This window comes from Gorilla gorilla, chromosome X, assembly GCF_029281585.2.
Source record: "Gorilla gorilla gorilla isolate KB3781 chromosome X, NHGRI_mGorGor1-v2.1_pri, whole genome shotgun sequence".
NCBI classification, from domain to species: domain Eukaryota; kingdom Metazoa; phylum Chordata; class Mammalia; order Primates; family Hominidae; genus Gorilla; species Gorilla gorilla.
Genome location: NC_073247.2, coordinates 52908674 through 52921455, shown reverse-complemented (window position 1 = coordinate 52921455; position 12782 = coordinate 52908674).

Below are 12782 nucleotides of genomic sequence, written 5' to 3'. Positions count from 1 at the left end.
ATGTCTGACTCTAAGATCAGGTGGATGTGTGAAAGCCAAAAGACAGTAGTTTCTGTGTGATTCATTTTGTTTGAAGGACTTAAACTAAAAGCCTGCCACGTTCCTCAACTCCAGCCCTTCATTATAGTAAATTGTTTTCTGCCCCTCAGTGAACAACAAAGATGAAAAATCTGGAAGACATGGAGGCACCATTGAGGTGACTATAGTTAATGACGATATATTGTATTCTTGAAAAATAGTGAGTGAATGTTAAGTATTATCACCAAAAAAAAAAAAATAACAACTATGTAAGGTAATTATGGTAATTAGCTAGATTTCACCATTCCACAATGTATATATACTTCAAAACATCATGTTATACAGGATAAATACATATAATGTTATCTGTCATTTCAAAAAAAATAGATTTTTTAAAAAGACTCTAAATATGAAGTTTTAGGAATACATTAATCAACTTATTTCATTCACGTTCCCCTTTATATGTATGCATGTGTGTGATATATGATTAAAATTTGTATTTATATAAGTCTAAAGAAGCTATTTCAAACAGTACCAATAGAAATTCCAGGCGATAAGAAAGATTTATGCCATGGTTTAAATGGCAGCATTTTACCATTACATAAAATTATGGCATATCTTACAATCAACTGCATCATAGATTCAATGAAATACAATATGATAACCTACACAAAGCACCAAACCAGTGGCTATGACAACAAGTAGACATTATGGCTCTTTACAATGCTACCGGCAAATCTGAAGATAAACCCAATTTAACAAAAATGAGATGCAACTCAGAACAGATATGTTTGCCATTAATTCAAAGTTGATTCTTATAAAATGAAATAAAATTCTTCAAGAAAATTGGAGTCAATAAGGTTTAGCATGAGAGATGTTCATAGAATATTACACTATGATTATGATTATTATTATTGCTGGTATGTTCCTAGTAACAATAGAGCCTTGGAGAGATTTTTACCCAGTGTTATATAAGAACACTTGTTACTTGTTGACCAAAAAAAAATATGCTTCTATCTTTTGAAATATTTAATTGATTCACATGAATTAGCTTTGAAACTAGTTTATTTTCTCTTGCTGCTTTTAGGATCCTATTTTCTCTTGCTGCTTTTAGGATCCCTTCTTTATCTTTGACCTTTGGGAGTTTATCACCTGCCTTGAGGTAGTCATATTTGGGTTATACCCGCTTGCTGGACTATAACCTTCTTGTACTTGGATATTAATATCTTTATCTTGGTTTAGGAAGTTCTCTGTTATCTCTTTGAATAAATTCTCTAACCCTATCTCTTTCTCTGCCTCTTCTTTAAGGCCAATACATCTCAGATTTGCCCTTTTGAGACTACTTTCTGGATCCTGTAGGCATGCTTCATTGTTTTTTATTCTTTTTTCTTTGTTAGCCTCTGTATTTTCAAATAGCCTGTCTTCAAGTTCACTAATTCTTTCTTCTGCTTGATCAATTCTGTTATTAAGAGACTGATGCATTCTTTGGTGTATCAGTTTCAGTTTTCAACTCCAGAATGTCTGCTTAGTTCTTTTTCATTATTTCAATCTATACGTTAAATTTATCTGATAGAATTCTGAATTCCTTCTCTTTGTTATCTTGAATTTCTTTGAGCTTCCTCAAAACTGCTATTTTGAATTCTCTGTCTGAAAAGTTACATATCTGTTTCTCCAGGATTTTTCCCTGGAGATTTATGAAGTTCATTTGGTGAGGTTATATTTTCCAGGATGGTCTGGATGCTTGTTGATGTTCATCAGTGCCTGGGCATTTATTTCAGGTATTTATTGTTAGGTATTTATTGTAGTCTTTGCAGTCTGGTCTTCTTTGTACCCGTCCTTCTTGAGAAGGTTTTCCAGGTATTCAAAAGGACTTGAGTGGTGTGATCTAAGCTGTATCTGCATTAGGGGGTAACTCAAGCCGAGTAATGCTGTGGTTCTTACAGATTCATAGAGGTATTCCCTTAGTGGTCTTGAATAAGATCCAGAAGAATTCTCTAGATTACCAGGCAGAGACTCTTGTTCTCTTCCCTAACTTTCTCCCAAACAGAGTCTCTCTCCCTATGCTGTGCTGCCTGGCTTGGGGGTGGAGTGACACAAGCACCTCTGTGGCCACCACCACTGGGACTGTCTGGGTCAGACCTGTAGCCAGCATAGCACTGGGTCTCACCCAGCGACCACTGTAACCACTACCTGGCTATTGTCTATGTTTGCTCAAGACCCTAGGGCTCCACAATCAAGAGGTGACAAGGCTATCCAGGTTTGCATTCTTCTATTCAGGGTGGCAAACTCCCACAGGCCCTAAGCAGGTCCAGAGACGCTACTTGGGATCTAGGGACTGGAATCAAAAACCTTAGAATTCTACCTGGTGTACTATTCTACTGTGGCTTAGCTGGCCCTCAAATTACAAGGCATAGGCCTTCTAACTCTTCTCTCCCTCCCCTTTCCACAGGCAGAGGAGCCTCTCTCCGTGGCCATCACCACTAAAAGGCCCACAGGCTGTACTTCTAGGCTACTACTGATGTTCACTGAATTCTCAAGTGCTCCTCAGTCAGCCTGTGGTGAATTTTGCCAGGCCTGGGACTCACCCTTCAGGGCACTAGGCTCTCCTCTGGCCCAGGACAGCTCCAGAAATGCTGTCCAAGAGCCAAAGCCTGAAGTTGGGGACCCCAAGAGCCTGCTTGGTGCTCTACCCCACTATGGCCAAGCTGGTACCTAAGGTGCTAAACCTAGTTCCCTTTGTTTTTCCCTCTGCTTTTCTCAAACAAGAGGTGTCTGTCTCCATAGCCATCACAGCCAGGAATTGCTGGGTCTCACCTGAAGCCAGCATGTCTCAGAGTCTCACCCAAGGCCCATGGCATACTACCTGGGTATCACTGCTGGTTATTCAGGGCCCAGAGTTTCTTTAATTGACAGGTGATGCATCCTGCCAGTACTTGTTTCTTCCCTTCAAGGCAGCAGGTTCCCTTATGGCCCAGAATGTGTCTAGTAATGTCATCCAGGAGCTAGGGCCTGAAATGGGGGCCTCACAACTCTGATCAGTACCCTATCCTGCTATGGCTGAGCTATTATCCAAGATGCAAGACAAAAGTCCTCTTTACTCTTTCCTCTTCTTTCCTCAAGTAGAAGGAAAGGGTCTCTTTTGAAGCTGTGAGCTGTGCTGCCTAGGGTTTGGAAAGGTGTAGCACAAGCAATCTCTAAGTTGTCTTGCTGGTGTTCCAGTAAGTCATGTATCTGTCCCCCACCCAGTCCACCGGCTCTGAGCTCAGCTCAGCCCTAGGACTTGCAGTCCTTGTGACCTAGATTGCCTTTCAGAGTACTTCAGCGCACAGTGGCAAGGGTTGCTAGAACTCAGGTTCCTACCACTGAGATGGGCTATTCCCCTCTGGCTAAGGCTCACCTAAATGCTTCCTCCATAAACGGGCATCAGCTGAGTTCAGCCCAGTTTTTGCTTTCTTCTGTGACAGGGCAACCCTGAATTCAGTAGGAAGTCTCAATCACTGCACTCTCCCTCTCCCACGTGCACAGATTTCTCCATGCCATGCAGCTGTTGTGGAGAAATGGCAGAGGGGTAGTGTTGGTAATACGACTGTCATTCCTATCCTCTTCAGTGTCTCTTTCAGTGATATGAAGTTAAAAACCGGTAATGTGAGTGCTCAACTGATTTTTGGTTCTTATGAAGGTGCTTTTTCGTGTAGCTGGTTGTTGAATGTGGTGTCCCTGTTGGGGGGAATAATCAATGGGGACTTCTATTCTGCCATCTTGCTCTAACCCCTCCCAGTCTCTTTTCCTCTTTTTCTTTACAAAAAAAATTTACGATTTTCTTGAAAGGAGCCACATTGGTTGAGTAGAAGCTGTGCCATTAGAAACACAAATCCTGCCATGGAAGCTTTAGGAAGCTGTACAGTATTGGCTGAACACACAGTGGGTCTCATTCTGACTTTAGCCTCCAGATTATCTCAATTACCTCTGGCTGAAAATGCTCATGGAAGCCTGAATGTCTGTTCTTGGCATGGAGGCCCATGCTAACAAGGCATCACTGGTCAAGAGAGCTTCCTGGCAATGTCATATAAATGATAGTACCAAGGTAATATCTCTAGAAAGGAAAACAAGTCAAAAACGCAGCTCTTAAAATATTTGCAAAGCAGTCACCAACACCCAAATGCTTCTTTTGTCTCACTTGCTTCTTTTGTCTTTCTACGGCATAATACATTGGCTCTTCTCCTTAGGGAGCTGCACCTGCACAGTGCAAGCCTATGAAGCAACCCTCGCCATTAGCTGCTTCTATTGCTGCCCTCTTGGCATGTTACTGCTCTCATTGCCCGTTTTTCCTTCCCTTTCACAATATCTAATTTGCCAATTATGAAGAGCACAGTGATATCCTTGAGAAAGGGAAAACAAACCCAAGAAATCATCCTTGAAATAGTTCCATAATATATTCAGCTTGAACCCATATTAGTTATTTCCATGAAGAGATAGTCAAAATAAGTCCCTTGAGGGTGGTTCTAGATGTTATGTGCATTTTTTAAGAGGTATTCAAGCACAAATAAAAATTAAGTGTCATCTGGTGTCACTGTTTGGGTCTAATTTGCATGCATTCCTCAGGAAGCCCTGGGGTAGTCAGGCAGGCCCTGGGGCTCAATAAGCAGAGAAATTCCCAGGCCCCATAGGAGGGACTGTGTATAGAATTTTGGAGCTTATGGTTTAACTACACACACTGCAATCCTAGGAGTGGACAACCAATGCATGCCACCTGCTTCAAATTGTGCAACAGATAGGTAGTAAAGTGAACTGAGCTTGAGTCTCCCTTAGTGCTGTCTCTGAAGACATACATAACTAAACCCCAAAGAGGCAACTTTATGAGAAAAGAGAGAAAAATACTATTTGAAAGGTAAGCATCTTGCCAGCAGAGATGACCCATGAGGGAGATAACCAAGTGGCTCAGGTTAGTTAGTGTGTGGATATCTAGTAACCAAGAGATTTGAGTGCTGTAGGAACCAGATTATGATTGAGCACTAGCAATGTCCATGATCCCACTGACTGAGATCCGAGAGCTCAAGGTTGCTAGGTTCCATGCTTTAAAAACTGTAGTTTATCTATTGTTCCATAGACACACATGCATATTCCATCAACAGGTCTCCTGGCTAGAATATCCAACAGCTTGTAATCTTAATCTTTCTAGCCTTCCACTGGAGAAAGTGGAGCACACTTTCTCCAGACCCATTCCAGTCCACTATGATCACTTCTTCCTCTGAGCTTCAACAATCCTCATATTGTACTTAAGTACTATCTTGTATTGCCATCTATTTTTATGTACAGTTCTCATCTCCCAAAAAGTTATTCCTGAAGCTCCTTGAAGTCAAAAGAGTCAGGGGTGGGTACTTCATATTATTCTCTTATGTATCCTCCTTAGTACTCAGCACAGTGCATTTGATGTAGTGGATGCTCGATAGATACAAGTTGAAGAGATGTGTAAATGAACAAGAAAAGTACTGTAAATAGTTCTACCATCTATACCCCACATTAGCACACCCAGGGCTGCCTTAAATGCTTTACTATGTATTACTATTTCTTATTTCTTGGCATGGAGAATAGTCATATCCACTTCATCAACGTGGACCAAGATGGCTAATCCCTGTGGACTGTGCTATGGATAACTTGATTCCCAGGTGCCCTTCAGACAATAAAGTAGTCTTTCATTCTTCTATCCAATCCAGATGACATTCCGAACACATATATGCAGAGCACTGCTTGATATGCTACAAGGTATACAAGGGTGTATGAAAATATAATTCTTACTTTCAAGAAACATGCAGTATAGAGAGATAGTCACACTGGTACTTAATTTCAAATGGCCTTTTTCAGTTTCTTGTGAACAAAAATGATGATTGGTATAAATACAGAGGTTTAAGAGGAACACTGATAGGGAGGGGACCTGTTAAGGTAGGCTTGACAAAGCAGGTGTCATTGGACCCTGGACTTGGATGATGAGTCAGACTTGAGGTAAGACCAGGAATGATCCTAGACCTTCAGGCTGAATTGTTTGGTGAAGGCCAAACAAGATTTGAACCCTGAGTTGAATGAACTGAATCAGCTGAAAGAGTTTAAGACAAGCAGTTCAGACTTAGGTTACAACCTCCAGACAGGAACAAATTTGGTCTTGAAGGTTGCTATTAGGGGCAAATTTGGCAGGATATTTGCTCTGAAAATCAGAAGGCTACTTCCAGTAGTGGAGATATGATAGATCACCTTTTCACAATAGAAAAGGGAAACCAGTCAAGAGACACATATTTGCTTGGCATAGTTTATTAAGTATGCCAATAGATACAACCATATGTCAATAACTATGCCCCATATAAACTATGCTCCAAAATATGTGCTTAACTGAAATGATAAGACTTACCAGGTAGTGTTATAATCACTGTGTCAGCTTCTATGAATGCATTATTTGAGTCAATGCAAACATATGGCAAGCAGTTTGCCTGGGCACCAGAAAACTTTCCTGACTGAAATAGAAAAAGATAGAAGGTCTAAAAAAATCCGTCTCACAATACACCTCCACTCCTATCATGGAGAAGAAATAGCTGTCCATTTGAATTGATAATCTTTTACCAGATAGTAATTCTGTATCATTGTAATTCCTGTGTTGAACCCAGCTGTGAGGCATTCTAAGATCTCGGCTGTAAGAAGTTTATAAATGGGGAAAGTGATTAATGGGTAGAAATAGACTGGAGTATAGACATCTAACTCTACTCTAAAGGAGGGCCTGGGTCACTTGTAAGTGGCCCAACTCCCTGGAGAACTTGGAGCTCATCCAAAAACTAAGACAATATTCCTCAAAATACCTTCCCCAGACTTCTTGAGTAGAATATTTTTTAATAAAAATCTTTGAATCTCACTCTATAGATCAGTCTGTCTGTGGGTAGAATGCTGTAATCTACATTTATAAACAAGTTCCTCAGCTGATTCCTATACACACTAAAATCTGAGAACTTCACATTTAAGAGCCATTGTGGGATAGCCAGAGTATCTAGGCCAGTGGTCCTCTAACATCAACATGCATCAGAACCTCCTGGAGGTTAAAAGCAGGTTGCTGGGCCCCAGCTCCAGAGATTCGGATTCAATAAGTCTGAGTGAGAATGAGGATTTGCATTTCTTACAAGTTTCCAAGTGATAATAATACTGCTGGGCTAGGGACCACACTTTGAGAACCACTCAATAACAAAAAGACTCAAGAGTTTGCAGCAAGTGGTTCCATGTGGTCTCCTTGATTTAGAGCAAGACAGAAAGAACTTGGATGTACAGGAAGCAAGGTGAATATCCCTTTGGTGAGAAAACATTAGTAAGAGTTAGACAAGATGGGCAGGTCCCAACCATGCAAGTTGGGTCCAGGGAAGACTGCACAAATGAAGAAACCTTAGTGCATTAGGAAACCAAGGCAGGAGCTTCTCTAGACATGGCCTTTTTAGGTCAGAGTCAGAGTGCAGGGAAGAAATGGGGCCATGCCCAGCAGGGCTGTCAGATAAGGCAGGGCATAGCAATGGCTCCTTCATCTAGCCAAAGGGGAAGGCTAGTAGAAGTGCAACCAAAAAAAAATGCCAGAATGAAACAACAATAATAAGTTACAATGGCAAGCTAGCATACTCAAACATTGTGGATGCCAAATGGGAGGACTTGAGCAATCAGAAAGTAGGACAGAGATGAAGCAACAGGACAGTGTGCAATAGAGAAGGTGTGAGACTCAGATAGGAAGTTCAAAGATTCCAGCTACACATGATCTACAGGCATGGGTCACTGTGCATTTCCTACATTTTGCTTAAGTCTTAGTACCTTTCTGCCTGTCACTGCAGACCCACCCTTTAGCACCCTCTTTCTTGCCCAAGAAGACTGACCCATATGGACTATAACTATAGGCTCCCTTGACTCTGGCTTCTGTTTGGATTTTGCTAGTGGGAGGTACAGGGAAGAGATTGGAAGAAAGGAAGAGAGTGACTCTGGGTTATTTGTTTCTCTCAATACCCTCCCGGCTATCGGAGTAGATTGGCTGTATCATTTTGTCAAAGGCCACACCTCCTGGCAAGCTGCCCTTTCCATACAGTTCCAAGTTCTGCTAACCACTCCTTACTCTCACCCCTCAGACCTAGGGTGGTAATGGTTTCCTGCTCTGGCCAACCATCCCTTGTTGGCTTCCCTAAGCCCTTTATCGCATGCCCTCAATTACCCAGTTTGAAAGTGCCATCTGTTTCATGCCAGGACCTTGACTGATACCATGCATTCTGAATTTTGATGCACGTTCCTAAATTGCCTACTAAAAGGCTGTAGCCATTTGTCCTCCTACCAACAGTGTGTGAGTGCCCAGTTAACCCACTTTGTGCAGACTGCTAGGGGGAGTATTGGATAAGCAAGAGCTTAAATGCTTTGAAATTCAATGATGTACACAATGATGGCCAATTCTTCACGATGGATAAAAGGTCAGAGCTGCTTAAGATTCCCCTCTCCCTGTGCCATGAAAGAATAATTCTTGTGCTGACCAAAGACCTTCAGAAAAGTTCTCTGTGACTTTTGCTCTCAATCAAACGTCCCTTTTTTAAACCTCAGTGCACCATTTCCATGACTATTGGCAGGCTCAGCCCACATGCATTGAAGCAGAACTATTACTGAGCCAAAAGGAACATTTCTCTTGGTATCAGATGCCAGTTTCATGGGTTGGCTTAATCACAAATTCCACAGGAATCTCAAGAAAGGCTCTGAATAAGCAACATAACTAGCCATGCCTGTTTTAGGGAGTATTCCTCAGACAATCCTGGAAATAGGACAAACTGCAATGGACTCACAAAGTGTTGAGTGTCAAAACTGTTTCTGGGGGCTGGGTGTGGTGGCTCACGCCTGTAATCCTAGCACTTTGGGAGGCCAAGGTGGACAGATCACCTGAGCTCAGGAGTTCGAGACCAGCCTGGGCAACATGGGGAAATCCCGTCTCTACTAAAAAATACAAAAAATTAGCCAGGCATGGTGGTGCACACTTGCAATACCAGCTACTTGGGAGGCTGAGGCAGGAGAATCACTTGAACCTGGGAGGCGAAATTTGCAGTAAGCCAAGATCCCGACACTGCACTCCAGCCTGGGCGACACAGCAAGACTCTGTCTCAAAAAAAAAAAAAAAAATCAACAAGTCTTTGTAGCTGATGATTAGACTATAGATGCTAAAACAAAATTCAGGAGAAAACATTCTCCAACAATTTATTGGGGCTGCTGAAGGTGTTTTTCTCAGCCATCGTAGAGGAAGAAATGGCACTGAGAAAGCTTCTAAGGGTCTCTGTGCATTAAGCCATTTCATCTGGCAGCTTTACGGTTGAGATTCTTCCCTTATATTCCTCATTAAGGCAGAATTATCTCTTGTTGCTACTTAACTGGAGTCCGATGTCCAGAATCCCCTCATCTTCCACTGCCTGTTCAGCTTGCAGAATTCTGATTTTTCTTCATTATATCCTCATTGTCAGAACATGATCATCTTTTCTCCAGTCTATTACAATTGTCCAATATCTATTCATACGCATATGTTAATATTACATGAAGATTTTTTTTAAACCAGCCTTACTAGAATAAAAGAATCTCTTTTAAAAAGATTCTTAATTGGGGCATTGCCTTATACACTATTTCCTGAATGTAAAAAGCTATGGGAGAATGGCACTGTCTGGTCTGTTGTTTCCAGCAGAAAAATATTGTCACTTAGCTGTTGAAATAACTGCTTCAGCTTTACACCACCTTTGTGGTAGGAACAGTGATGGATCAGGCAGCAAGGTTTGTTTACTTAAGGTAAAATGGCAGATTTTATCACAATAATGCAATGGTTTGAGTTTCATTTATAAAGATGACACTATTGACCTACCGCAAGGAGAAGAAACACATGTGCCTTGAATTATTTTTATGTTTTGTGTTTTTTTGTTTTGTTTTTTACCAAATTGGGCTGAGGCATCCACAGCCTCGTGTTCATACTTCCTTATGGTCAAAAGCCAGCATGGTGGATAACAGGGGCCACAGAGGCTAGAAGAAAAATTCCACTTGGTTTAGATCTTAAGGCTAACAACTGCCACCCTGTACTGCTACCCTCATACTGATTACTAACATTTATTGAGCTCCAGCAATGTGCTTGCCACAATGCTATGAACTTTATGAGCATTGCCCCTTTAATCTTCACACAACTCTAAGAGGTCAGTACTATCATTATTCACATTTTACTGAGGCACAATAAACAGATTAGTGATTTGCCCAAGGTCACACAGCTTAGAGATGGCAGAGTTCAGATTTCAATCCAAATGTCCTAAGTCAAACTCACCAGTAGCAGAGCCTGAGATAAAATTCAGGTGCAAGTTATTCATTAAGCATATGGTACCAGAAGAAACCAACAAAGGAAGTGGGGGATGGAATATTTATCACTTTTCTCATTGCTACACTAAAAAGTACCTCAAAACCTAGTGACTTAAAATAACAACAAATAGTTATCATCTCATATTTTTCTGTGGGTCAGAAATCTGGAGTAGCTTAGCTGGGTGGTTCTGGCTTAGGGTCTCTTATGAGGTTGTAGTCACATTGTCAGCTGGGGCTGCAGTCATCTGAAGGATTGACTGAGGCTGGAGGATCCACTTCCAAGATGGCTCCCTCATGTAAATGGCAAACTTGTACTGGCTATTGGTGAGAGGGCTCAGTTCCTTGCCACATGGACCTCTTCATAGGACTACTTGAGTGTCTGCTTCACAAGGCAAATGGCTTCCCCCAGGGAGGACAGACCAAGACAGAGCAAGGTAGAAGCCACAATGAATTTTATAATCTAGCCTTGGAAGTCACACATACCATTTTCACAATGGTAAGCCCTATTCATTGTGGAAGGGGACTCTACAAAGGCATGAAAACCAGAAAACAAGGGTCATCGGAGGTCATTTTGGAGGCTGGCTACCACATATGCCAAGAAGGGGTAAAAGCCAAACAAGAGTAAGATTTCACACAAAGTTCCTGCCTCACCCTGATCCTACTGTGAACTCTGAAGTGTTAGTTGCATCTCAAAGTTTGTCCCACTCCAAGAAAAAAAGATCCAGGCTTTTGTGGTCCTACAACAGTAAGATATAGGCATGGCCTGTGAACTTCCAGGCTCTGGCTGTCTATGCAAAGGAAACAGCTCCAATAACCAAAAAGATAGTACCAGAAAGGTCACAGATGTTATTAATAGCTACTGATAGCACACAGAAGCTGGGAGCTGGGCTCAGAGATTCGGTAAATGGAACAGAGGAAATCTAGGTGAGGCCCTAACAACTTCCTTCTACTTTTGGTTATATCCTACTCTAGAATCCCCATTCTTAAATACTATCTTGCAACATTTGGCTTTTGACTTTGTTAAGATCTTCTGCTTTAAAACTGTGACCAAGAAATGCACACACTTCTCTAGAGAGAAATGTGACTTTCTTGAAGCCCTTTTTAATAAACATTATGCTCTCCATCTTGCTTATCTAGGGTTTTAAATAATATACTTAAATATATATTTAAATATATATTACATATTTATATATAAATACATAGTATATATTTAATATTTAATACACATTTATTATACCTTAATAAATATTTATATATCAATAATATATACTAATTATATATTTACATTTAAATATTATATATACATTATATATAATTTTACAGTCTCAATGAAGTAGTTCAATAGACAAAATTCACTTTTGTCAAGATTTGTTGGTGTTTTTCTGTCCTTTGGACTCCTCATCCTGACTTCTCACCAATTATTTGTTGTATTCACTTCTAGCTCTGTGCCAACTTCTAACTACTAAACCCAACCTATTACTTTCCAGGGCAAATAATGTTCTACTGTATAACTCCTTCCAAGGACTTTCAAAATAGAAACTCTTGAATGTGTGTGTGTGTGTGTGTGTGTATATATATGTATGTATATATATGTGTGTGTGTATATATATGTGTATGTGTATGTGTATATACTGCATGTGTATATATATGTGTGTGTATATATACGTATAAATATATACTGAAACTATTCTAAAAATTAGTCAGACTCTCATGTCTGTCGGTGTTGGAGAGAAATTCAGTCCTAACCAGTCCAAGCTTGAGTGCAACAAAATTGACGAAACTTCCTAAGATTTTAGTGTATACACACACATACACATACACACACACGCACCCCAAGGAAGCCAGGAAATGAGGCTAAGCAATCCAATGGCCAATAGGATAAATAATTTAAGGAACCCAGCATTCTCATCCTCAAACCTCATAGAGCCAAACATAGAGTACTCCAAAATTAGACTTTTTAAAAATTTACTTCTTTTTGCATTTTCTTCCTCGGTGTTGGTGGAAGGGACATCAAGAGCAATCCTATAATTATGTGGCTTTTTTGAAGGGAATTAGATTCATTAAAAGCAAGTCAATCTTTCATCTACACAGTTCAAAAAGTGAGTTTTTTGGCCAATAAACTATGAAAAACGTCCAACATCACTAATCATCAGAGAGGTGCAAATCAAAACCACAATGAGATACCTCATACCAGTTAGAATGGGTGATTATTAAAAAGTCAGAAAATAACAGATGCTGGGGAAGTTGCAGAGAAAAGGGAACACTCATACACTGTTGGTAGGAATGCATATTAGTTCATCCACTGTGGAAAGCAGTTTGAAGATTCCTCAAAGAACTAAAAATAGAATTACCATTGGATCCAGCAATCCCATCCCATTAATCTACCAAAAAGACATGCC